This window comes from Pituophis catenifer, unplaced genomic scaffold, assembly GCF_029215685.1.
Source record: "Pituophis catenifer annectens isolate HBS135680 unplaced genomic scaffold, rPitCat1.0.hap2 SCAF_7, whole genome shotgun sequence".
NCBI classification, from domain to species: domain Eukaryota; kingdom Metazoa; phylum Chordata; class Lepidosauria; order Squamata; family Colubridae; genus Pituophis; species Pituophis catenifer.
In genome coordinates this window covers 14,310,656-14,337,947 of record NW_027256887.1, presented here as the reverse complement: position 1 = coordinate 14,337,947, position 27,292 = coordinate 14,310,656, and the positions used below count along the sequence as shown (strand labels likewise).

The 27,292-nt window shown below is 39.4% G+C and overlaps 1 protein-coding gene across 1 annotated transcript in view; it reads right to left on the bottom strand.

Moving 5' to 3' along the window:
• Positions 1 to 21,518: 21,518 nt before the first annotated feature.
• The window catches only part of GRAMD4 (GRAM domain containing 4), a 107,143-nt gene continuing 101,369 nt past the window's right edge, over positions 21,519 to 27,292 (bottom strand). The window contains exon 20 of the transcript XR_011600608.1: positions 21,519 to 21,599. The gene's annotated coding sequence lies outside the window, so the exon portion shown is untranslated. The remainder of the gene's footprint in view (positions 21,600 to 27,292) is intronic.

Below are 27,292 nucleotides of genomic sequence, written 5' to 3'. Positions count from 1 at the left end.
TCTTTTGGGTTATCATTTGGTGTAAGTAAGATTCGCCCCCTAGTTCTTTGAAAAGTAAAGAGGGGAGAAGTGCTTTCAGCCTTAGAAAATTCTGAACCCCGACAATAAAAGTAATGTTAGTATTCATAGTTTTGGTTTCTTGCCTGAATTACCTCAGAGGTCTGACATTCTGCCACAGCTTCCATCTGTCTATCCACACATCCAGGAAGACTTTGAAATCCAAATCTCTAGTGCTAACCTCTTGAAAGTTCAATATAGGAACAAACAACCTCAATGAACATACAGCAACTCAGTCTTGCTTGAGTTTAATTTCATCCTCCTTTAAAAATGTTTTTTAAAAATAATTTCTCTAGGACTGGCAGTTAATATCTTATTTCTGAATATGTAAATATCACTGATACAATTCAATTAGTGTAGATGAAGAACAGTAATTTGGATAATGTGTATGAAACCAAACTGGGCTTTTTTTAAAATTTTGGGTGAAACTAATCTTGGGGATCAGATGGTACAGACACATTATCCAGGCATTTGCCAAATTTCAGTAAATGTGTGAATACACAGGACCAAGCTCAAAATTATCTCTACATTCTGTTAGAAAAAGAGCCAGTTTTTTATTATTATTCTAACGTTTATCTCCCCTTAACAACAGTAATAGAAACTGCTTTTCAGCTGGCCAAAAGATGGTCTTTTGTAAAGTGAGTGGAAGATGTGAGAATTCTTGCCAATTATCAGATGTTTAATACAGAAAAGTAGGCTATAAAACATACCCTGTTTCCCCGAAAATAAGACATCCTCTGACAATAAGCCCAATCGGGCTTTTGAGCGCATGCGCTAAAATAAGCCTCTCCCCAAAAATAAGCCCTCCCTGAAAATATTTAAACGCAGAGCTGGAAATCAGGTAAAATGGCAAGAGGACCTCCATCTTGCTCCACATGCCCCAAAATTATAAGACCTCCCCAAAAATAAGGCCAAACGCTTATTTTGGGGTTCAAAAAATATAAGGCAGGGTCTTATTTTCAGGAAAACACGATATTAGACCCTTTTTTTTCTATGACTTGTATCAGAGTGTGCACAGGTCAATCACGTGTATCAACCCAGGAACAAGTATAGCCAACAGTGATTTGTATCAAATAGTGGTTTTTATCTACAATAAGAATATAGGAATATTATACATACACGTGCTACAAGCAATATCTCAACAAAGTGCAATTACAGCAGGGAAGAAACTCGACAAACCAATGAACACTCTAGCAGGGCCTCTTCTTATTATAAAGGCTTTTAAAGGGATAACAGCCAAAGACCCTGCTGACTCATTCCCCTCATTGCATCAGCTGGTCAGCTCTTAAATTAACACCTTGACAACTTGTACTTAAGTTATGGGTCCTATTTCTCACTTTCTTGCTCATTTTTAGAGTTAATGGAAAATAAAGTTCAGGAGAGATCTAGTTGCTGGAGAAAGAGATATCAAAGGAAGATAATAAATCCCCCCTCTACCTTGTTCTGTAAACTGAATGCTCACTTTCCTAATACTTCTGATCTTTGAAATCGCTAAGAGTATAGCTGTTGATTTCCATTTGAAAGAACAGACTGATTTGCAGATGCAGTTAGGAGATAAATATGAGTCTTAAGTTACATCAGATCTATGCGGAACTGCTTCTTCTCACATCTAGTGCTACTCTATGTATCCAAAAGCAGGGGTTCAGGGGCAGAATGATCTGCTGGAGACAATGAATTTCTCTAAAGGCAACTTTGAGATTATGGGAGGGGTAAGTAATTCTGAAGTACAACGGACACCATGTTCTCAACCCATAAAAATAAACCTCAAGAAATATATTCCTTTGCCTTGCAACATAAGGTGCCCATTGTCAATACGAAGATCAGCAAGCATACAAAGAGTGGCAGAAGCATGACAGGTCCAGAGAAAATCAAGTGGTAGACTCTAGGAGACCACAAGGTGGCATCAGTAACTGCATCACATTTCTCACAGGCTCAATTGATGCCACATGGATTGCTCTCCACGTTCCATTACCACTGCTGTGAGAATAACCCTAGGCACTACGAGACCAGATTGTCATCAAGCCAACAAGCAGCTGGTTTTGGACAGAGCAAGTGCATCCAAAAGAATGGGAAAAGAAGATGGTTTATAGGATGTGAGAAGACCAACAAAAAACTGGCAAAAGTATGTCTCTGCCAGAGAATGGCAAAGCAAGCTGTCACAGGTGCCAAAGCCAATCACTGCTGGGATTTATATAAACAACCAGACACAAAGAAAAGCAAGAAAAAATCTTTATCAACTAGAAAAAATATATGCCGAGATGGAAAAAGAAATTGTACACTACATGTACCGTGTTTTCCTGAAAATAATTCCCTGTTTTATATTTTTTGAACCCCGAAATAAGAGCTTCGACTTATTTTGGGGGAAGTCTTATTTTCTCATCCTCATTTCTGAGGTCCCTACCATTTTTCTCAACGTTGTTATATCATTTTTTCCCCCTGCTGTTATTTTCCCAACTAAAAGAGAGAGTTGGGATTAAATTGCGAAAAGCAGGATTTAAAAGATAGGAATGTAAACATTGTTTTTGACTAACAATTTGGCTGAAGTAAGAACGACATCTTAACAGTGGCTTTTATAATTTCAGGCATCACTGGAGAATGTCACAGTGAGTGGAGTAGCATACAGCGGAACTCAAAAAAGCTAAACCAAATATGACCTGTTTTGTTGTTGTTAATCACAAAGTCGTGTGTGACCCATTGCGACCCCATGGACAATGTTCCTGCAGGTCTTCCTGGAGTCCATCACCTGGAGTCCATTTCAGAGGTGATATTCAGCAGATTCTGGAGAACCAGTAGTGGAAATTTTGAGTAGTTCGGTAAATACGACCTTTGACTGGCCCCGCCCAGGGTTGGGTTCTACTTACCTTTACTACCGGTTCGCAACGGGATCGCGAGTGCGTTCACTTCATAGTAAAACTGGAGGGAGGCCCTGCCCACTGCCCCGGATGTTGTCATCAGTGATCTGCGCATGTGCAGAAGCAAGGCGCATGCGCAGAAGCAAGGCGTGCATGTAGAAGCAAGGTGCGCGCGCGAGTGAAGCAATCCCTTTGCGGTAGTAAAGGTAAGTAGAACCCACCCCTGCATCAAACTATGAACTGTGAATATGGTATAGCTGGGAACTGTATACATATGTCAAAGTAAAAGGGAAAACAATTTACTTCCGATAGAAGAAGTGATGGCGCTTGTAATTCAGCATATTTATTTTTGTAATATAGAGCGTAAAACATAGTATCCTGGTCAAATTGTGCACTCTATTCTTGAAAACCTCCAGCGGTGGAGCATCTTCAACTCTGGGAGGCAAGCTGTTCCACTAATAAATTGTTCTCACTGTTAGGAAATTTCTTCTTAGTTCCAGGTTGGAACTCTCTTGAACATGCTTCCACCCGTTGCTTCCTGTCCTGCCCTTTAGTGGTGAAGATATTCTTATTGGGAACACAACCCTGATGTGGCCCTCAATGAAATCAAGTTGGACACCCCTGTTGTAGACCATTGAGAGGGTGTTGTGTAGATACTGATCATTTGAGCCTTTCTCTGTATGATGCTACTTCTCTGCAAACAACAGGCAGGGCGATGCCAACGATATGGTAAATCTTAACTAAAGGGGTAGCATTAAGTCATCCAGTAATACTTCTGCTGGCTTCATTTAGAGCAACATCTATTTTCACAGCATGTGCTGATTTATACCAGACTGGGCAGGCGAGTAGCAAAGAGCTAAAGCTGTCATCATAAGGAACCTTGATTTGCCATCCCTGGTAGAGCTCAGTAATTTCCTGAGGATGTTATTCCTTCCACCAACCTTCAGTGCTGCTTATATGTTAGGGCCCTATCTAGAGTGACCCCCTAAATATTTAGGGCTGTGGCAATGTGGCAGTAACATCCCTTTTCATATACCATGCAGCTTCCTAGCAGCCTGCTGACTGTGAATATGGAAGGCACACACCTGAGTTTTGATTTTAACTGGTTATCAGAGTAATATTGGTCCAGCTTTACCATGGCTTCAGTCAGACATTGTTCTACCTCCTCAGATGTTTTTTCCCTACGCCGCCTTCGCTCGGTCATCAGCATACATATACCGTATTTTCCCCAAAATAAGACCCTGTCTTATATTTTTTTTGAACCCCGAAATAAGCGCTTGTCCTTATTTTGGGGAGGTCTTATTATTTTGGGGTGCATGGAGCAAGATGGGGCTCTTCTTGCCATCTTACCTGATTCCCAGCTCTGTCTCCCTAATCCTAACCAGAGGAAATGGCGGGGACCGGCTGTGCATGCGTTTAAATATTTTTGGAGCAGGCTTATTTTTGGTGGGGGGCTTATTTTAGCTCATGCGCTCAAAAACTCAATTGGGCTTATTATCAGGGTATGTCTTATTTTTGGGGAAACATGGCAGTGGTGAAATCCAATTTTTTTTTACTACTGGTTCTGTGGGCGTGGCTTGGTGGGTGTGGTCTGGCTTGATGGGCATAGCAGAGGAAGGATACTTCAAAATCTCCATTCCCACCCCCTCCAGGGGAAGAATACTGCAAAATTCCCATTTCCTCTCCACTCCTGGGGGAAGGATATTGCAAAATCTCCATTCCCACCTCACTCTGGGGCCAGCCAGAGGTAGTATTTGCTGGTTCTCCAAACTACTCAAAATTTCCACTACCAGTTCTCCAGAACCTGCCAGAACCTGCTGGATTTCACCCCTGAAACACAGTATGTAAAGGACAAAAAAAAAAATCCTGCAAGATAAGGTCAAAATCATGAAGCACTGGCAGCAGCACTATTATGAATTAGGGAATGTTTCTAAAATCAAATTTCCATACCTGCCTGTTTCTGACAGCTCAGCTAATGCTGGTCCAGACCTGTGCATTACGACTGAAGAAGTTACCATGAAGAATGTGAAAGTATCTGGCTCAGAGATATCTGAAAGTTGAAACAACTGGGTAAAGTAGCTGACTGGCTGATAATCTTCTTCAGTGCCATTGTGAACTCTGGCCATGTGCTGCTGACTGGGCGACAAGTATCACAGTTTCTTCCTCAAAAGCAAAAACAACCTGGTAGCCTGGTCCAACTACTAACCAATCTGCCACTTATCACACACCATGAAAATTTTTGAGCAGATTCTCAATGAGAGCCTCCATGGTATCACTGACATCACTGTCAACCAGTGGGGTTTTGTCAAAGGTTTGAGTACTTGTGTCCAGACTTGGAATAACCATCTTAGCCGATTCAGTTTATGTCTCAACTGGGTACTTCCACCATCGAGGTCAGCGGCAAAGATCTAGTGAAGAAAAATGTTCCTTCTGTTACTTAGAATCCATATGCAAAGTGACAATGTCATTAAGAAAATAGTGCATACAAGAATAAATGCAAAATACCCTCACTCTGTCAAGGACCTTGGGGCAGGGGTGAAATGCTCCCAGTTCAGACCGGATCGCCTGATCCGGTAGCGATGGCGGCAGGTGGTACGGAGAACTGGTAGCAAACATCCCTGCACCCCTCCCCATGCCCAGTTGAACCGCGCGATCATCAGAGGCTTTTTTTTTTACTTTTAAAAGCATTTTTTCTACAACCTCTTCGGCCGAAAAAATGCTTTTAAAAGTTTTTTAAAAAAGGCTCTGTTGATTGCGCGGCTCAACTGGGATCGTCAGAGGCTTTTAAAAGCAATTTTTTCAACAACCTCTTAAGGTTGTAGAAAAAATGCTTTTAAAAGTAAAAAAAAAAAAAAGTTGGCCATGCCCACCCAGTCACATTACCCCACCACCACCAAGCCACGCCCACAGAATCGGTAGTAACAAATTTTACATTTCACCACTACCTTGGAGTACTCATCTCTAAAGATCTAAGTACCAGAGCCCACTATAACTACATTGCCAAAAAGGCATTAAGAGTTGTAAACCTAATCTTGCGTAGCTTCTTCTCTGGTAATATTGTACTACTAACTAGAGCATACAAAACATTTGCTAGACCAATTCTCGAATGCAGCTCATCTGTCTGGAACCTGCACTGCATATCGGACATTAATACAATTGAGCGAGTCCAGAAATATTTCACGAGAAGAGTCCTCCACTCCTCTGCTCGCAACAGAATCCCTTATGCCACCAGACTTGAAATGTTAGACAACTTAGAGCTACGTCGCCTTCAGTCTGACCTAAGCGTAGTACATAAAATTATCCACTACAATGTCCTACTTGTCAATGACTCCTTCAGCTTCAACCATAACAATACATGAGCACACAATAGATGCAAACTTAAGGTAAACCGCTCCAAATTCAATTGCAGAAAATAGGACTTCAGCAACAGAGTGATCAATGCCTGGAATGCACTACCTGACTCATCCCCAAATTCCCAAAACTGTGAAATAGCATTCGTTCATCTGAAAAGTGCACCTGTGGGAAAACAGTAGGATGAAGAATTTCTGTTGTCTAAATTTGGGAGTTTGACTGACCACGTTAGACTCCTGTGATATGACAGAGAGCCTTAGGCAGATGCTAAATTTGGGGAGGGGTGTCAGCCATTTCATTCTTTTTTTAAATAATTCTTGGCTAGAAGCTGTTGGCTCTGGTGATTTGTTTTCAGTCTCTGAGGAATGACTAGAATTTCATGTCTTGTCACCACTATTTGCCTCCATTTATCAGACTCCTTTCTCAAAAATTTCAACTTGAACATGAGCCTTACATCTGTTACAAGAAAGACAGAGGCCAACATTTTTTACAACTAACTTTTCTGAAAGCTTCACTCATTCAGAACTTCTGCTCTCCCCACCCACCCCAATTTATTCTAAGAGTAAATTATCTGCTCTATTTTAAAACCTAAACCAGGAAAAACATTTCTGCATATGTAAAAATTTAACTCGTAGATGAAAATCCTGAGATTGCAGCCAGATTTTTAACTATGGCTATAAAAATGCAAACCTAAACCCCCATAACTTTAACCTTAGACTGTCTATTGTTGACCTCACCCCATTCCTAAGAGGTCTGTAAGGGGCGTGCATAAGTGCATCAACATGCCTACCATCCCTGTCCTACTGTCCCCATTTCTTCATATCGATTTCCTGTATTCATAATCATGTTTATACTTATAACTGTTATTTTATACGTGTTTGTCAAATAAATAAATGAATAGAATAGAATAGAATAGAATAGAATAGAATAGAATAGAATAGAATAGAATAGAATAGAATAGAATAGAATAGAATTTTTATTGGCCAAATGTGATTGGACACGCAAGGAATTTGTCTTGGTGCATATGCTCTCAGTGTACATAAAATAAAAGATGTGTTAAATAAATCAATACATACATACATACATACATACATACATACATACATACATACATACATGGCTTTTAGTAACAAATAACAAATCAATGAGCTAGTCAATCAAAGTCTGTTATGTAATATTTATTTACTTGTTGAACTGTTTTATCCAATACTAAGTTCAGATTATACTTGTAACTTGCTTTTGGGCCTTTTGCCTGTAAATAAAATTGATCGATTGACTCTTCCACGGTTTCCAGGCAGACCTTTAAAAGGGAAAGGTGCACAATTCATTAAACTTGCTTCAGCAGCATTGAGACATCCTCATTGTCCTTTTGTCATCAGTCATGTTTTTTCCCTTTTTTTTAAAAAAAAAAATCTCTTAGCAGAGATAATCAATTTAACCAAAAAGAACCAAAACAGAAGCATAAGGTTCCAAAGATATAACTGTTCTCACAGTTTGAATTTAGTGGATTTGGGGAGGAATGGCTTTAATGTCAGCAGTGATGCTCACCCCTCCTTTTCCTTTACTCTGAGTAAGGATCTTCTCCTCCAACTCTCAGGCTTCTCTCGGTTGGAATTAGAACTGGAAGTTGCATAGAGAAGTATCCCAGGGCACAGATGTGTAATAAACAGCAGGTTTATTGCAACACCCAGGGAGACCATTAAGAAAGCTTGATTTGTAGTGATTTCTACTGCTTTCTCCCACCAGTGCAGTGCAATAGCCCTAGAGGCCTTCTACTTTAGACAGGAGGAGGGATCTCTATCTGTCCCTTGTTAGTGTAAATGAACTAATCTAGTTTCAGGCTTCTTCCTTCTGGTCTTGCCCAAAATAAACCTCACCTCCACCTTTTTTGGGAGGTGAGCATCTGCTTCTTCGCAAAGGCTGCCACAATGGATGTTGTAAATTACAAGACGTCAATATACCAAAACGCAAAGAGTGGTGTGGTGGTCGGAAGAGGCTGTGAGTTCGATCCTAGGTAGAGGCAGATTTTTCTCTCTCTGGGCCAGTGGTGGGTTGCCCCGGTTCGGACCGGTTCTATAGAACCAGTAGTAAAACTGGTAGGAGGCTCCGCCCACCGACCCCGACATCATCAGAATTCTTCTGTGCATGTGCAGAAGAGCGTGTGAGCGAAGCAAGTGTGCGTGCACGGCCCCATTGCAAACCGGTAGTAAAGGTAGATAGAACCCACCCCTGCTCTGGGCACAATGAGAATATATCTGCTGAGCAAAATTCCACAATGGTGACAGGAAAGGCATCTGGCCAGGAAACACTCAGCTTCATTCAGACTCCACCCCGCAAGGAATTATGGGATTATTAAAAGGAGATGAATATAACAAAACGCAAACTATACAGAGTTCTTGGCAACAATACAGAAGTGTTTTCCCCACCTTCTCTCCTGTTTGAGTTTGGGGTTCCCTCTTTCAGTGGGAACCCCTTTATTAGCTTTAGCTTTATTTTATTTGATTAGCTTTATTTCATACAGGCAAAGTTCTAGTGGCTCTCACTCCAGGGGTGGTTTTCACTTACCTTCCCTACCGGTTTGCAAATGTTCGCACGCACATCTTCCATGCATGCGCAAGGCCTTCTGTGCATGTGCAGAGCCTCAAAAACATGAAAAAATGGGACATCATGACATACGCATGGGTGGGCGGGGCATCCCGCAGTCACCCCAACCGGTTTGCCCAAACCGGATAGAACCGGTTGAATACCACCACTGCCTCACTCCCTTTTTGATCTTCCTAGCAAGGGTACCCATACTGGGAGGAAAATTACTCCAGAGCTTCTCATGGGAACTATAGACACTGAAGCTTCCCATCCTGTCAAATCACTAATCGCTTGGGTGAATTAATCTGGAGGGAAGAATAAGTTTAGAGACAGTTACTATCACAGAGTTAAAGAAGAAGAGATCAATCAATCCATGACTATTCATCTAGGCCTGTGATGGCGAACCTATGACACGCGTGCCAGAGGTGGCACACAGCGCCCTCTCTGATGGCATGCGAGCCATCACCCCAGTTCAGCCCTGCTGTGCATGCGCACACGCCTCCCGCCAGTCAGCTGGTCTTCGGGTCTCTGCCATGTGTGTGCGAGGGGTGGGGCACATGCGGGGGGTTGCACACATATGCTGGGGGAGGGGTATATGCAGGGGGCCAGGTGTGCATGCATGGGGGGCTGCACACACTTGTGCAGGGGCCATGCATGCATTGCATTTTGGGGGTTTGGGAGCATGCACATTTACATGCGTACATTCGTGCACATGTGCACACTTTGGCCACTTGGTCTGGAAAAAGTTAGCCATCACTGATCTAGGCTAAAAAGAAATCACATATATGACATATGAAGAAGTAGATAGTAGTCCAGGAAACAATTGTGCCTGGACATCTTGAAGAAATAAGACAAGTGATTATAGAGGATGGATTGAATCAAAGAGATTACTGGAATGTCCTTGGAAAACAGTTACTGCAAAAGATAAATGCAGATAAGAAGTATTTATATATACAGTCACCAGCAGTCAAATCTAAGTCACTAGCTTCTAAAACTGCTTTGCCATTATCTCTAGTCCCACATCATGTCTAGTGCCCTTCCCCCACAGAATAGTCCCAATTCATTTTTCGCTATTTTTCTGGATAGCTGGACATATTTATAAAAGATCAGACTGTGTGGCATTCACTCACTGCTTTTATTTTGTAAAAATGCCTAGGGGAACAATATTGAACCCAAGCATGTTCTTGGCTAATACTGTACCTGTTTGCAATGTTTTAGCTTCCTTTTTAACATTGTTTTATTACTAAATATTTTTTTAAAAAAAACAGAGTTAAACTGTAGGCTTGGTAGATACGATGTAAGAAATCTTCAAGCAAACATGGGAGGAATGTACTGCATCATGTAGAGCAGGGGTGTCAAACTCACGGGCCGCAAGCCAGATGCATCACACACTGGCCACGCCCACCCCATTTTAGTGACGGGGGAAGTTGCGCTATGTCACATGACGATGACGTGTTACCGTGAGTTTGATACCCCTGATGTAGAGGATCCTGGTACTTTGGGGTAAAATATAAGGCCCGACTGTAAGTCTCCCAGAATATTACCGAGACTTTGAGCAAATACTAACATCTGATCATTAATATCATAAGAATACAGAAATAGCATAGTAAGTTGGCATTCAAGAGGAACTTGAGTGCAGTTCATTTTTCTGCAGCCTCAGAATTAGGAAGGGAGAACAGGTGCAGTTATACTGATCATTTCACCTTTACGTTATATCTATGACATTTTGAGGCAATTTTTCAGGGTAGGAGAGCTCAAGTGTTATGCCATGAAAGTCCTATATATAAAACCAGTGTGTGCATACGTGCCGGCTAGCTGATTGTCAGGTGCACATGTGTGCCAGTACCCAGAAGTTCAGCTTTTCCGCAGCTCGATCCCATCACTCACCGGCTGTGCTGAAAACCGGCCTGTGCATGCGTGCCAGCCGGCTGATCATCAGGAATGCATGTGCGCTAGAACCCGGAAGTTTGGCTTTTCTGGAGCGCAGCCCCGATGAGGGGGCACGCATGCATGCAATGTTTCCACGTGACTGGTATAGGGTCTCCTGCTTGAGCAGGGGGCTAGACCAGAAGATCTCCAAGGCCCTTTCCAATTCTGTTATTTTGTTCTGTATTTGGATGTGCAAGCACTATTGATCATAACCAGAAATATCCAGGAATCTTATTATACATAAAATTCTTCCAGTCATCCCTTCCTAAAAATCTTTATTTCTCACACATGCTACATCTTCAAACTCTGCACTCAGATAGCTCTACATTCAACTCTGCAGAAGTTCAGAAACTTTTGAGGGTTGTTTTTATGTTAACACAACATACTCCGAATGCACTAATACCTAAAATGGCTGCAACCCAAATTTCACAACCAATCAAGTATTTGGACTTCCTCTTTACACAGAAGGAATCATTTCACTCATTCTTTCACACAATTTATGTAAAGTACAAATATTATACTATGTGGCGATTTCTGGGGAGCCAAGCTTATTTTCTACTGGAAAAAAAAACAGAATTACGTTAAAAACATACACAAGAGAAAAAGATTTCTTTGAAAGACCGTAACTGCAATTAAAAGAGAATTTTAGACCTGCCAACGCTATTAACAATTCTTTCACAAATAATTCTTTTCTTACAAAATTCACTGTTTTGAAATATAACAAAGCTTCTCCTCCTGCTATGTATAAAGTCAGTGATTGGGGGGGGGTGGGGGGAACTATGGCATTTTAGTCTTCAGAGTGAATGGAATCAAACATTTGAGCCCTTTCCAGAAAAGAATGGAGGGTTTTAAGAGGAATTATAAATGCTCAATTTTGCTTCAATCATACAACTCTAACTAGCTTATTGCATAACATACAATATATACAAATATGTTACAATAAAAAGTATCAGGACTATATATTAATAATAATAAAAATATATTCAGCATAATAGTAAAATAACATTAATAATAATAATAATAACAATAACAACAACAACAACAACACAGTCATAAAATCACAGCATGACACCCAGCAGCAAGTTTCATCTCAATTCAGGTACAATATATTTCAAGATAGTCCTGAAATGACTTCCTTAAATAGGCCCTGGCCCTGTTCACTTTTGAAGTTCAGCTCTCATTCTGTTCATCCAAAACCTACTAGGTAGATAGAGCCAACAAAGTTTTGGTGGCTCTAGTTCTAAGGGTTGCCATGGACCAACAGAGGGGAACAGGGTAATGCAGAGCAACTTTCTTCTAGGATGGGAGGTGACTCTTCCATCCACAAAACTTCCTGTATCTTCACAGAAAGCTTGCAACTGCAGGAGATCATTGTTAGTTTTTCTACTTCTGCTTCTCCTTTAGATGAAAAATAATCCAGGAGAGGTCTACGGTAGAGGGCTCCTTTTAACAGATGGTCACAGATGGACCAAACAAGTTAGAGAATTCTATGACTTGAAGTTCTGGAGATCATTTAGATCTGGAGGGAGGCTCAACCACATTAATTGAATCAGAAAGTTAACAATTTCCTGTATTCTAAGAGCAAATCAAGGAACCAGGTTTAAAAAAATCTACCACATGTAGGAATAGGCAGATAATTAAAAATACAACCTACATACTATTAATGTTAGATATTACAAGCTGTTGATGTTTTAGGTTGTGGTGTTTGGGGATTTTCATTTTTAAGGGCTAGGGATATACAAAATTTCCAACTGTTTATGTTTGCAAGTCTTCCCTAACATTCAGTCTCTTTAAACAACTGATTTACATAGCTTTAAGCATTTCCCAAGAAACTCTTCTTTAAAAAACATTAATTGGTTCACTCTTTGTAATGTACATTTCCCTCCTGTAATCTCTTTGGGCAATTCTTAGAAACCCACATTCTTTTGAGATGCATATTTCATATCCCAATGAGGTTTATTTTTTGACAAACAGATACAAATGGATTCATTCTGTACTGGTGTCTATAATAAAACAGGCCCTGCTTTGGCAAGCAATATTTAGCACAAAAAGAAATCCTTCAGAGATTTCTTTTACATCTCTAGCTTTATAGTTAATCCTGCAAAAATTGATGTCATCCCAGCATCCTATCAAGAAAAAGAAAGGACAGTTTCTTTGAACAGTTGTAGATTTAATAGCCACCAGCATATTTTTATTCCATGTTTCTTCAAAAACCTCTACAAATAAAATTTTACTTTTGGGCCAGAAACCTATCAGTACTAAACAGCTCACAATAATTCTCTTCACTTGTCAGGTTCAACTTTTGAAGCCACAGGCATGCAATTCTTGGATTTCATCCAGTTTTCACAACTATGGATTGTTGCAGTGGTGAAATCCAAATTTTTTTACTACCGGTTCTGTGGGCGTGGCTTGGTGGGCATGGTGTGGCTTGGTGGGTGTGGCTTGGTGGCGTGGCAGGGGAAGGATACTGCAAAATCTCCATTCCCTCCCAATCCTGGGAAAAGGATTTTGCAAAATCTCCATTCCCACCCCACTCTGGGGCCAGCCAGAGGTGGCATTTGCTGATTCTCCAAACTATTCAAAATTTCCGCTACTGGTTCTTTGAACTACTCAAAATTTCCGCTACCAGTTCTCCAGAACCTGTCAGAACCTGCTGGATTTCACCCCTGGATTGTTGGTAAAGTGTTATGGGAGTTGAAATCCAATCCATTGGGTAGATACGCAGTAAACAAGCTGACTTAATGTGATATGGCTACTTCACATTATGTAGCATAATCATACCTAGGTTCAATAAATTGCAGAGGGGATACAGAAGTATAATTTTATGTCATTTTATTTTATTTTACATATTTATATATTAAATTATTGTATTTTATCCTATAACTATTGTATTTTACCATACTCTCATTTTAATTTATTTGTTTAGAATTTTATTGGTACTATGTGTTTGAACCTGTACATTGATATGGCCTATAGGCTAATCAATAAATAAATATAAATATAAAGCCACTTTTATATTTTCATTTCAGGAGACTTAGTTGAAACAAATAGTTCATGAACTAATGCTAAACAAAAGTTCCCAACATCTTTAGAAGTTGTGACCCAACTACAAAAATCCACCTGAAACATAAATATACAAGGATAGTGTCACCAAATGAAATTACTTTTATTGTTCTTTATTGACTGCGAATTGACCATGAAACTAAACTGCTCTCTGCAGTATGTTCAATTTTCTCCTGGAAAGTTCTTTAAATCAAATTTAAAATGTTTGAGGATTTCTCAGGAGAACAAATAAAAAAAAATATTGGCTGGGAAATGTCCAGTCAACAATAATCAGATCTGGCAGATCAACCAAAGATGTTTAGAAAATACTAAATGTGTCTGGTCTTTTCACTTCTGTAATGCCTTCAGGTATTTTGGAGTGGATATAGCTTTTCTTAGGTTCTGTCAAATAAGTAAGGAATGTTTCTTCTTTCTAGCTGAAGGCCTTTATCCTGATTCTGAATCAAATTCACCCATCACGCATACAGCTTCTGTTTCTGCGCCTTGCACATTCTTCAAAAAATGGGTGGCTGTGAATGAACTGAAAATACATATGAGCTACAGTATATCCTAATTTCTCCACATATCAAAAGGACATCTGACTCAGAGTACACAGTTCTCAAAATAGATTGTGTGAAAGTTAGATAGCATGAACTTTCGGTTGCCATCACAAGCTGCTACACAAGAAGGTGCATTCTGAATCTGGAATTCACATATTTGAGTGACAGCAACTCCAAAATATACTTTTAAGAGTCTGAAAGCATCGGTAGTGACCTAAGAATGCCTAAAGCACCAAATGTCACAATGAAGCTGTCCTCAGCATTTTTAATACTTTCTTCAGAATATGAACTTATTCAGCAGCAGCTGACATTGTGAAGCACATGTCAGTTTCAACCAACATATTCTTCCAAGACAAAATCGTGTTTTAATAGACTTTATAAATAATCAACTATTCTTTTTAGTGCATTTAAGTCAGTACTGACTCCTGGTGGGACTGCCTAGACAAGTCCCTGCAGTTTTCTTAACAGCTTTTTCAGAAGCGGTTTGCCATTACCTCTGATACAGGGCTGATACAGAATGACTGGCCCAAGGTCACTCAGCTGGCTTAATATTTAAGACAGAACTAGAACTCACCGTCTCCCAGTTTCTAGCCTGGTGAAAAACTACTGTCAGCAAACTATATATAATTTATTTTTTTATCCCAAAACTGCCAGAGATCTTTGTGCAATTTACAAAAAATGTAATGTACCCTTCATTTCTACTCTGTGTGTGTGTGTGTGTGTATGTGTGTATGTATGTATGTATGTATGTATGTATGTATGTATGTACCGTATTTCCCTGAAAATAAGACCCTGTCTTATATTTTTTTGAAACCTGAAATAAGCGCTTGGCCTTATTGCCATGCACTTTAAAGCCCGATTGGGCTTATTATCAGGGGATGTCTTATTTTGGGGGAAACAGGGTATGTAAGTATGTATTATTTATTTATTTATTCTTTTATTCCTATTTTTATAAATAATTCAAGATGGCGAACATACCTGATGCTTTCTCCTCCTCCTATTTCCTCACAACAACAACCCTGTGAGGTGGGCAGAGCTGAGAGAGAGTGATTGGCCCAAAGTCACCCAGCTGGCTTTCATGCTTAAAATGGGACCATAACTCTTAATCTCTATAACACACTTAGGTTTCTCCTCAAGACGTGAGAAATTCAAGTAAGATAACACGTCATCATTGTTTTAAAAAAACATACAGTGCTGTTATCGGATGCTTAATTTATCATTTTTCAATATTTGGGCTTATTTATAAATATACAGATTGAGCACAATAAAGGCATTGCATCCAACCTTCAAAAACTAGGCAAGTTCACTATCTGAGCATCAATATGTTCATCAAACCCACTCTGCATATTAGGCCAAAAAGAAAGATAGATGAACATCTGCCTCACACAGAAATTGGAAGAGTAAAGAGTAAACAGCACTGCATGTTTTTTTAAAACAATGATGAAGGATTATCTTGCTTGAATTTCTTACATCTCGAGGAAAAACCTAAGCACATTATAGAAATTAAGAGTTCTGGTCCCATTTTAAGCATGAAAGCCGGCTGAGTGACTTTGGGCCAGTCGCTCTCCCTCACAGGGTTGTTGTTGTGGGGAAATAGGAGGAGGAGGGAGCATCAGGTATGCTCCCCATTTTGAGCTATATATATAAATAGGAACAAAATAATTGAGACAATGGTGAAATGTTTACTTTGCCGCAGAAAATACGATTTAGTCTCTAGATTATTTTAGGTTGCTTTTTTTTCAATTGACTTCTCAAAAGTGTTTTTTTCTTTAAGGTAACAGGACTGTTTTTTCCTTGAGGAAAATATTTCATTCTCATCCAAGAATCTTTGCCGGATGAGAAACAAAACGTTTTCCTCAAAAAAAAAACAAAAAAAAAAAACCCACAGTCCAGTTGCCCTTTGAAAAAAGCATCTTTGAAACAACTATGACTTGGACGACTGAGAATCTCCACAGATATTTCAATTGACTTCTTCCATATATTCTCTGTCACAAATTTCAGTAGGATTAGTTTCAGTTTTTCTTCAAAATTATCAATGGTCTCTGATTGCTTAATTCCTTGCCTTGAGTTTCCCATCTCTCAGTTATCTAGAGGTTTTTAAGAAAGTAAAACTAGCAAAAACTAGCTTTTTTAAAGACAAGATTGGACAACCATTTGTCTGAAATGGTATAGGGTTTCCTGCTTGAGTAACAAGTTGGATTAAAAGACCTCCAAGGTCTCTTGTAACTCTGTTATTTTCTGCACTGTACAGGCTTGAAACATTGGTGAAATTCAATTTTTTTTACTACCGGTTCTGCGGGCGTGGCTTGGTGGGTGTGGTTTGGCTTGGTGGGCGTGGCTTGATGGGCATGGCAGGGGAAGGATACTGTAAAATCTCCATTCCCACCACACTCTAGGGCTAGCCAGAGATGGTATTTGCCGGTTCTCCGAACAACTCAAAATTTCTGCTACCAATTCTCCAGAAGCTATCAGAACCTGCTGGATTTCACCCCTTGAAGTCAATGGCTTTAAATAGCCAAATTCAAAGCTTGAAGTTTGGAGTAGCTGCCTTGAAACAGCTTGGTATTCCTGGATAGTTTGAAGGAATGTGCAATAATTACAATAATGCTTTATATTTTACGTGCTGCAGGCTACTTCTGCTGACTGCTGGCTGCCTGCAGTTTGGCGGTTCGATTCTCACCGGCTCAAGGTTGACTCATCCTTCCGAGGTCGTTAAAATGAGGATCCAGATTGTTGGGGGCAATATGCTGACTCTGTAAACCACTTAAGAGGGCTGTAAAGCACTGTAAAGCGGTATATAAGTCTAAGTGCTATTGCTATTAAAAGATACTAGGTTTTTTTCTAGCCACATATCCTTCTTGTATTACCAATACACTATTTAATCAAAACAACTTAGGATTCCTTATTTCAACAATCTAAGTCTCTATTATACAAACATTTAAAATCTAAGAGTTAGCATACTGTTGCTGCAATATACTGCTGGAATCTAGTCCAGGGGTGGGCAACTGTGACCCTTTTACAACCTGTGGACTTCAATTCCCAGAATTCCTGAGACAGCCAAGCTGAATTCTGGGAGTTGAACTCCACAGGTTGTAAAAGGGCCATAGTTGCCCACCCCTGATCTAGTCCTATCAGTTTCCATGCACTAAACACATTCTGTTACGTTATTTTATTATTTTTAGGGCTGCTGAGGAGCTCAGATAGATCAACTGTGGAAAAAGGGGCGATGGCATTTTTCAGCTAACAAGACTAAGTCTAGGTCAAGAAGACAATTCGATCCCTGCCCAAGTCAAACGCTCTGTCTGGCATTGATTTATGAATAATATCACCGATAACTAGGGTGAGCTAGTCCTTGGTGTTAGGAAATTCTCATTCTGAATGAGCACACTTTGAAAGGTTGAATTATATGATCTGTTATCAGGGATGCTCGTATTCCCGTCCCTTGTTTTTCAATATCTATCCCATTCATGCAAAAAGCTCACTTTTCTAAAGAATTGTTTTGAAATCTAATTTAATTTTGGACATCAAGGATCAAAGGGCCTTTCACACATTAGAAAAATCTATTAATAAGTCTTGTAAACTCAATTATCTCACTGTTTCCACCAAGGCAGAAGTGAGAACGGAACAGAAAAATCTATTGGCACAATCAATCAATGGGCGGGAGCTGAATGTCTCTTGTGCTGATTCAGTCAGCCATGAACAGCTATTGAACCCACTCTGGGTTTTTCTGCCCCTCTACTTGAGAGGAATTCAATTTATAGGTGCCCTAATGTCAAGACATACATGAGGTTTGTACATGGGTACAAACAAATTATGCGGAAGCATCTTCTGGACTCCTGAAACTTTAAATCACATCCTGCAAACCTGGGAGTTAACACACAATATATGTTCAACATAATCAAACTGCCCAGCAATTAGAGTAACTATTATGCAATGACAGTAAACAGACTTGGATTGATCCTGTCGCACCATCTAGGACTCCATTTATAAAAGCCAACCTTACACTCGAGAAAGCTAGTTAGCCTCAACATCTCTTTAGTGCGTGGCAGTGGTGGGATTTAATTTTTTTTTACTACCAGTTCTGTGGGCGTGGCTTGGTGGGCATGGCATGGCTTGGTGGATGTGGCTTGGTGGGCGTGGCAGGGGAAGGTTATTGCAAAATCCCCATTTCCTTCCGATCAGCTGGGACTCTGGGGGCAGAGAATAGATGTGGGTGGGGCCAGTCAGAGGTTCTCCAAACTACTCAAAATTTCCGCTACCGGTTCTCCAGAACCGGTCAGAACCTGCTGAATACCATCTCTGGTGTGTGGGTACAGGTTGGAAGAAACCTTGAATTTAAAAATTGCTAAGTAGGCTGCTAGGGCATAATAATGATATTTTTTAAGTGGTCTACAATAATCAATTTCTATTAAACACTGACTTGTCACTGTCTCTACTTGAGCCCTATTTTTTTGATTCACCAGGTTGTGGGCTTCATGTGAAGGACCTTAACCACCAGAACTTTATGGACCCTTGTCTACTTGCCATCAACTGCTACCCATGACCCAAAACACAAAAATTGACGGCCAGCCCACCTACCAGAAAGTTGTTATAGAATAGAATTCTTTATTGGCCAAGTGTGATTGGACACACAAGGAATTTCTCTTAGGTGTATATGCTCTCAGTGTACATAAGGAGAATAAAATACATTCATCAAGAATAAAAAAGATACAACACTTAGTGATAGTCAAGGTTACTAATAAGCTATCAAATCTATGAACAATCTGCTCTTAGATGAGAATTACCCTTGCAGGACCTTCAAGTAGTAAATTTTCACCTTAGAAGATTGAATGGCAAGCATCTAAATGTACACCATCTCTTATTTCTTTTTTCAGGCTTTCTTGTGTTTGTTTATGCTATAAGTTTTCTAATAATACATGTCTCCTAAGAGTAAAACTAAGTCTGAAGACCCAAACAGATGCAAGCGATCTCGTGTAATGAAAGCCTTCGCATTTTAAAAGAAAAGTTTTCTCCAATTAAATAAAGAGAGAAAACTCTTTCCCTGACATTTAACTTTCTAAATAACAAACAACATACTACAATGGAATGTTGTAGTATGTCTTGTTTTAATCAGACTTCGGCCTTTAATTCTACTCTTAGAACAGCTAAAAATATTTCAACAGCTTGCCAAATTGAATTTAATGTCTCAGCATGGCCTTAGAGAAACCTCTTTTCAGCATTACAAAATGGCTTTACTGTTTAAGCTATTCATTCGTAAAAACTTTAAATTTCCTATTTCTGCATCAAAAAGTTCTGGAAGAAATGAAGTCCCCACCTGCAAAACCATTATTTGCCTGCATATAAATTAGAAGCAATCAATTGCACAAAACAACATCAACTTCATTTGAAAGGAAATGGATTAAATGGTTGAGATTTCTCAAAGAAACAGATTTATAGTTCATCCGTTTGCAATTTTCTTTCAAACAAAGGGGCATTTGCTTCTGTCTGATACTGTTGTTCTTCCTGGAACAGAAGCACCCGTTAAGTTCTTTGTTACATCTCTTGAGGAGATGCAATATGTCTTCTAAAGGTCCAATAATAATAATGAATACAGAAAATAACTTTCTTATAATTTCTCCTGTTATAAATTGTGCTTGGTAAAAATTCTTTTTTTCAGCTACATTGTCCACCTAGTTAAAAATTTTTGGAGAGCTACTGCCATCAAGTGATTCTGCGTGATAGTGCACTCAACGTTGCACAAGTTCTACCTTTAAGTGGAATAAAAGGAATCTGTGTCTTACTGGCAATAAATGGTACATCATTATTTAGATATACAAAAGATGGAGGGTTGCCAGTCTTATGAACTGGAAAATTCCCCCAAAGTTCTTGCTTCTCAAAAGGAAAACTTCTTCTCAAAAAAGATTTTGAGACCCTAGAAGGAAAAGAGCAACAAAGATGACTAGGAGACTGGTGGCTAAACAGTATGTTGAACAGGTAAGAGAACTGGCTATGTCTAGTCTAAGGAGGAGAAGACTTATGGGAGATCTGATAGTAGTCTTCCAATACTTGAAGGGCTGTTACAAAGAAGGAGTCAATTTATTCCACAAAGCACCTGAGATTAGGATAGGAAGCAATGGATGGACGCTTGTTAAAAGAGAGATCCAATCTACTGTAGAACTAGGGAGAAATTTCCTGAAAGTGAGGACATTAACCAATGGAAATGCTTGCCTTTCGTTGCTGAAGGTTTTCAAGAATAGATTGGACAATCATTTGTCTGGAATGATATAAGGCAGTGATGGCTAACCTTTTTGCCGTCGCGTGCCAAAAGTGGGGGGAGCGCAGGGGGGTTGCGTGCATGCATGCCCACACCCATAATTCAATACCCCCATGCCCTGCCCCCCCCACGCATGCTCACACGACCCCCCACGCGACCCCCACTTTTGGCAAGCAACGGCAAAAAGGTTACCGGTGGGCCCAGTAGGCCAATCCCAGAGCCTCCGTGCAAGCCCTGTATTTACCTGGCATCCATAACGGGCTGCGTGGAGACTCCTGGGAGGGGAGGCCGGCATGCGCATGCACGCTGGAACTGAGCTAGGGCAATGGCTTGCGTGCCCATAGATATGGCTCCGCGTGCCATGGGTTCGCCATCGCGGGTATAAGGTCTCTTGCCTTCAGCAGGAGGTTTGACTAGAAGACCTCCTAGGTCCCTTCCAGCCCTATGATTCTATTCTATTCTATTCTATTCTATTCTATTCTATTCTATTCTATTCTATTCTATTCTATTCTATTCTATTCTATTCTATTCCATTCCATTCCATTCCATTCCATTCCATTCCATTCATGCTGAAACTAGTAATTACATCACAAATGAAAAAATATTTGCTGGGTATGCATAATTCCAATGCAGTGAGTTTGATGCCATTGAAGCCGAACAAGAGATAATGGGAATTAATATTATTGCTATACAGTATTACTAACATCTACAAAAAGTGGCATAGCCAAAAATGCCTTCATACAATTGCTAATCTAATTATTTCTACATAAAGCAAATCCCAAATCAATTCATTTAATTTGATACATACATATACATACATACATACATACATACATACATACATACATACATACATACATATAGGTCTTTGGTTATTCGGGTTTTCTCCCGCGTAAAATTGGAGGTTTCTTGGCAACGTTTCGACGAAGTCTCATTCGTCATCTTCAGGCTGGTGTCTTCGGCTTCGTGCTTCTAGGAGCAAATATATATATATAAAATAAAATATAGCCATTACCATATTGAATTTGTACATGAATTCAAAGTAATGAATTATCACAGAAATATCATAACATGTTTAATTTACTTAATTTCCAACACAAATGCTTCAGTATTTGATTCATAGTCTATGGTGGTGGTCCATAATCTGGTACCTATGCATGTATTAGAAATCTGTTCACCAGTGCTGGAAATATAGTCCTAACAAATCTGGAAAGCATTGAGTTGGCTAAATCAGAACTATGGCTTTCATCAGTAACACAGAACTTTTCCCCAGCAAGTGTTTTCTAATGTGGTTTACATCAATTTGTTAAGTCCATTAATTGCATGTAGAATCCAACTACCAAAATGCCACTAGAAAAACAGCTGATTTTGAAAAACAGCTGATTTTGGGTCTCTGATATGAAAATTTCTGATGCTGGTAGTAGTAGATCAGGCTGGGATGGTAAAAAAACAGGAGGATGGGTTGAGACTCAGAGTAGAAGTTTATGCATAGAATCAGTTCTGGGGTATCTTTTCAAAAATTGACACTTTGAAAGGAAAATTCCTGATGCCGGTGATAAATGCACAGTGCAGATGGATTAAAACCCATTTTGACTCAAATTCAGAAACTGACAGTAGGATGAGATTTGGGTTGGATTTTTAGAAATGTTTCTGGAGTTTCTTTTCCAAAATCACTGATTTTGGTATTCTCGAATGAAAATTTTTGATACCACCGATAGGTGAACGGCGCAGGGCTGAAAAATTGTTCAAGTTGAATGGAAAAATGGAGTATATCAATTCAATTTGGGGTATAATTTTATGCTTTAAACCCATTCTGGATTCTCTTTTTTGAGAACTGCCGATTTTGTGTCCATAGGACGAAAATTCCTGATGCTGGAATTATGAGCAATGGGCAGCGGGATTCAAAAAAGGTTCAGACTTGAATGCAAAAATGGAGAATGGGATTAGAGTCAGGGTGGAGGAATTTAATGCTTAGAATAGGATCCTGATTCTTTTCAACAACAACTGATTTTAGGTCCTTAATTGCAAATTTCCTGATGCCGTCAATAACTGATTGGTTGGGGGGGGGGTTGAAAATAGTTCCACCCAAATATAAAAATGAACCTTATGCTTAGATGCAGTTCTGGTTTCTCTTTTCAATAACAGCAAGTTTTAAGTCCCTGTAAAAATAATTCCAGTAGGTTCTTGGGTTGAGAGTGGCATTAAAAAATATTTCAACCTGAATGGAAAAATGGTGGGCGGGATGAGATCTGGGGTGAAATTTTAGCAACGGTTCTGCATTTACTTTTGGGGAACATCCAGTTGTGTTCACCAGGAGGAAAATTCCTGGCGCCAGTAGTAAGCATGCAAGGCGAGGGTGTTTGTAAAATATTTCAATCCAAGTGCAAAAATGGAGGGTGGGATAAAAATTTGGGTGGTATTTTATGCTTCAAACCAGTTCTGTTCCCCCCCCCCCAAGAAATTGCTAACCTTGAGTCCCCTTAGAGGAAAATTTCTGAAGCTGCTGGTGATCCCTGGCAAAAGGAATGGAGTTAACCACTTCTCCTGGTGCACGGAGGCTATAGAGTTTCAGATATGGAACAACCAGGCTTCAGCTGAACCTGGCAAGACTGAGTGGATCTGGGTTTTGGGGTCTTCTGATTCTAGTATTTTACCATCTCTGGTGTGGCACTGTCCCAGACTTGTGCAACTTGGGGGCTCCTTTTAGGTCTGGGTGTCAAACTTGCGGCATCACATTGTCACGTGACGTATTGTGACTTTTCTTCCTTCGCTAAACTGGGGGTGGGGATGGCCAGTGCGTGACACATCCGGGCCGCGGGCTGCGAGACACCCGTGTTCTAGGAGGACAGACTTGTTGTGCAACTGCCATGGCTAGGAGAGCCTTTTCATAGTGTTGTGTTGTGTGCCTTCCTGGACCATGAGTAGCTCATGCTCTGCTCACATGCAGAATGAATTACTGTAGCAGGCTCTACATGAGGCTGCCCTTGACGAGTATCTTCAGCTGATGCAAAATGCATCTGTGCTAATAGTTATTACATCTTTCTTGCATTGATTCCCTGTTTGCTTCCATGTGTAATTTAAGAGGCTCATCTTGATCTTTAAAGCAGGGGAGGTGGGCATTTTATTTATTCTTCCCAATTATATCTGCCCATCCATCCACCAGGTCAGGTAGGAGGCGACGTGCTGCAGATCCCGTCCTCGAAGGAGCTTCATGTAAGAGAAATCAAGTGGTGCACCTATTCTGCTGTGGCCCCAACTCCATGGCCCATTATTCCCCAAGGTGAGGGTAGCCCCATTCCATTAGCCTTCTAGATGACCCTTAAAATTTGTTTTTTTCACTAGCATTGGAGTCCCAGGAACAGCTACAAGGTGGTTGTATGAGATTAAGTGATGTTTGTTCTCTCACTTTCTTAGGTTCTATTTTATATGTTTACATTATATGTTTAGTTTAGACTGTTAGGGTTTTTTTTTAACTGTTGCTGTGTTAAACGCCTAGAGCTATTTATGAGATGGGTGGCTATATAAACATTTTAAACAAATAAATTCCCATGAAGAAAAACAACCAAGAGCAGAAAGCATTTTTAGGGTTTATTTAAATAAAAATTATAATTTATACCAAGATACCCTATCCCCCCACTTTTTTTAAAACAAAGAAAGTTCTCTTAAAAAATGTACAGGGCAAATTGTTTCAGTTCAGTTTTTCATACAGTACAACGCTCCTGTTTGAACAAAAGTTACACTGCTAATGTATTATTTACAACTTCAAAATATAGACTGAATTTTCAGACATAAAAAGTATTTCACATCCATTCTTTTTAATGATTAGTAGCAGAAAAAAATGTCTGCCGAAATGTACATAATTAGTTATAAACTACCGGATTTGCTTTTGCAGGTCAAACACTCCCATACTTCTTCAATAATCCCCCCCCCTCACTTTACACAGCATATCCATTGGCTTTGCAAGAGTTTTGCATTATGGTGCTACATGATTTGCCTAGAGTCAAATCCTGCAAAATTAATATGTTAATGTAATAAAATTTCTGATTCTGGCAGTTTAGGAAGGGAACATAAGTTGTGATCAGTTTTCATTTCCTTTTATAATGAGAAAAAGTCTCCAACATGACCACTATGTTTCTAATAAAACAGCTTATTCAACTAATTTTTTTTAAAAAGTCATCATGAGCCACAGGAGATACTACTCTACATATCAGCACAACAAATTTATAAAATGGTTTTTAAAAATGCTACGTTAAGGTAACACTTTGTATTAGTAGCACTAATGGAGCTACATTCAGTAAGTAGAGAATGAAAATCCCATAGAAAGAGATGAATTTAAATCAAACCTAGGAGTGGTTGCAGTTTACAGAATAAACTGACAAATATTCAGCATTTCAGGATATAAGAAAAAGAAAAGCACTGAGATGGCCCAGCACACCAAAATTATTTTTAGGGCATGAGATCAAATATCCCCTATCACAAAGAACAGTAGTTAATTATGCATTAGTCCTTTCAGTAGGAAAATGTGCATGGCTTCAGCAAGGAAGGGGAAAAAAATAAAATAGTTCCCATTTTAATGCATATTTACCTAATTCCCCAAATGCTTGACTAAATGAAGACTGTATTTCAATGGCAAAATGTACATTTCACATCTCCTACACATTTTAGTGTATGGGTGGATATCTGTATGTATTTTTCACAAACGAATTGTCATCAAAAGTCTACAAAATTATACATTTCACCACTGAAGTGGTGAACTGTGTACAGGAGAGGTCAGGAAAATATGCGCACAAATTGAGACATTTTTCTAATTTCGGTGGGAGAATTTATATCCTCGTGCAGAAATAGGCTGGGATAAAATTAAGGATTGGACACTGAGCTAAATGTTGCACGATAAGATTTATCTAATTCCTAAATACCTGGGGTTTTTTTCATGTACACAATACAGACATTAATGGTCTTCGCATTCTCATTTGAATACATGTTCTATTCTAGTCTCTTTTCTTTAAGGGATGCACTTTTAAAAGTACAGCTTATTTTGTACATTCTTGTAAGAACACAGAAGAATAGGGAAAAATTGAAAGCCATTTACGTATACTGTTTCATTCTGAAAATATAAAAATCAAAGATTATTATTGTGGCATAACCATATCTCACAAATAGATTTGAAGCAACCCTCTTCTAGAATGGTAGTTTTCAACTTCCATTAGCTTTAAGATGTGTAGACTTCAACTTCCAGAACTGGGGAATTCTGGGAACTAAAATCCAGACATCTTGAAGTTGCCAGGTTGAAATACACTGTTCTAGAACAAGTCTTTGGGTGTCTAGAACGGAGATAAAAAAAAATATTTTTTTAAAAATCCTGTTATCTGATTTTCAACAGAACCAGTAATTTTAGAAACAGATTGAAGGTTAAAAAGTACACTTGAAAATGATACAAAAGGGGAAAAAAAGAAAAGAAAAATAGCTTGCTTGGTAAACAATATAATCTATCCTTTTTTTCCTCACAAAAAAAATCTCACAGAAACACTGTTCTAGAGGCAAACGGTTCCACTGATTAAATTGTCCCCACTGTCAGGAAATTTATCCTTAATTCTAGGTTGGATCTCTCTTTAATGATTTTCCACCCATTACTTCATCCTGCCCTCAGTAATACACAGGTGGTCCTCGAATTACAACAGTTCATTTAGTGACCATTTGAAATTACAAAAGTAAAACAAAAAAAAGTGACTTATGACTGTTTCTTCACACATACCACCATGACAGCATCTTCATGGTCACTTTGTGATCAAAATTCAGATGCCTGGCAACGAGTTCGTATTTACAATGCTTGCCGTGTCCCAGGGTTATGCGATTCCCTTTTGCGACCTTTTGACAAGCAAAGTAAATGGGGAAGCCAGATTCATTTAACAACCATGTTACTAATTTAACAACTGCAAATGAATCACTTAACAACTGTGGAAAGGAAGGTTGTAAAACGGAGAACGACCTGTAGTGCAGTATAAAGGGTATTCTCACTTCACATCAATTTGGTACTATCCCTCTGTTGATGCAGCCTAGAACTGTATTGGCTGTTTTGGCAGCTGCAGCACACTTCTGGCTCATACTTAAGTTGATTGTCAACTAGGACACCTAGATCTCTCTCACAGACACTGCTGTTGAGCTAGGATCATCTATTCTACACGTTTGCATTTGGTTTTTCTTGCCTAAATATAAAATCCTACTTTTCTCACTACTGAATTTAATTTTGTTTAATGGGGCCCAAGATCCCTTCTGGATCTTGAGCCTACCTTCTAAAGTGTTGACTATTCCCCCCCAGCTTGGTATCATCTCCAAATTTGATGAGAATCCCTTCTTTTCCTTCTTTTATGAAGATGTTGAAGAGCAGTGGGCCCAAGGCAGAACCTTGAAGTATCCCACTGCATGCTCTTCTCCATGTAGATGTAGTTCCATTGAAGACTGCATGTTGAGTGTGGTTGGTCAACCAGTTACAAAACCATCTGATAGTGATGCTGTCTATCCCACATTTTTTCTCTTGCCAAGAAGCAGGCTGGGTCTCCTTTATCAAATGCTACGTCCTCAGCATTTCCCTGATTCACTAATTTAGTCACTTTGTCAAAGAAGCCAGTAAGGTTTATCTAGTATGATCTATTTTAACAAACACATGT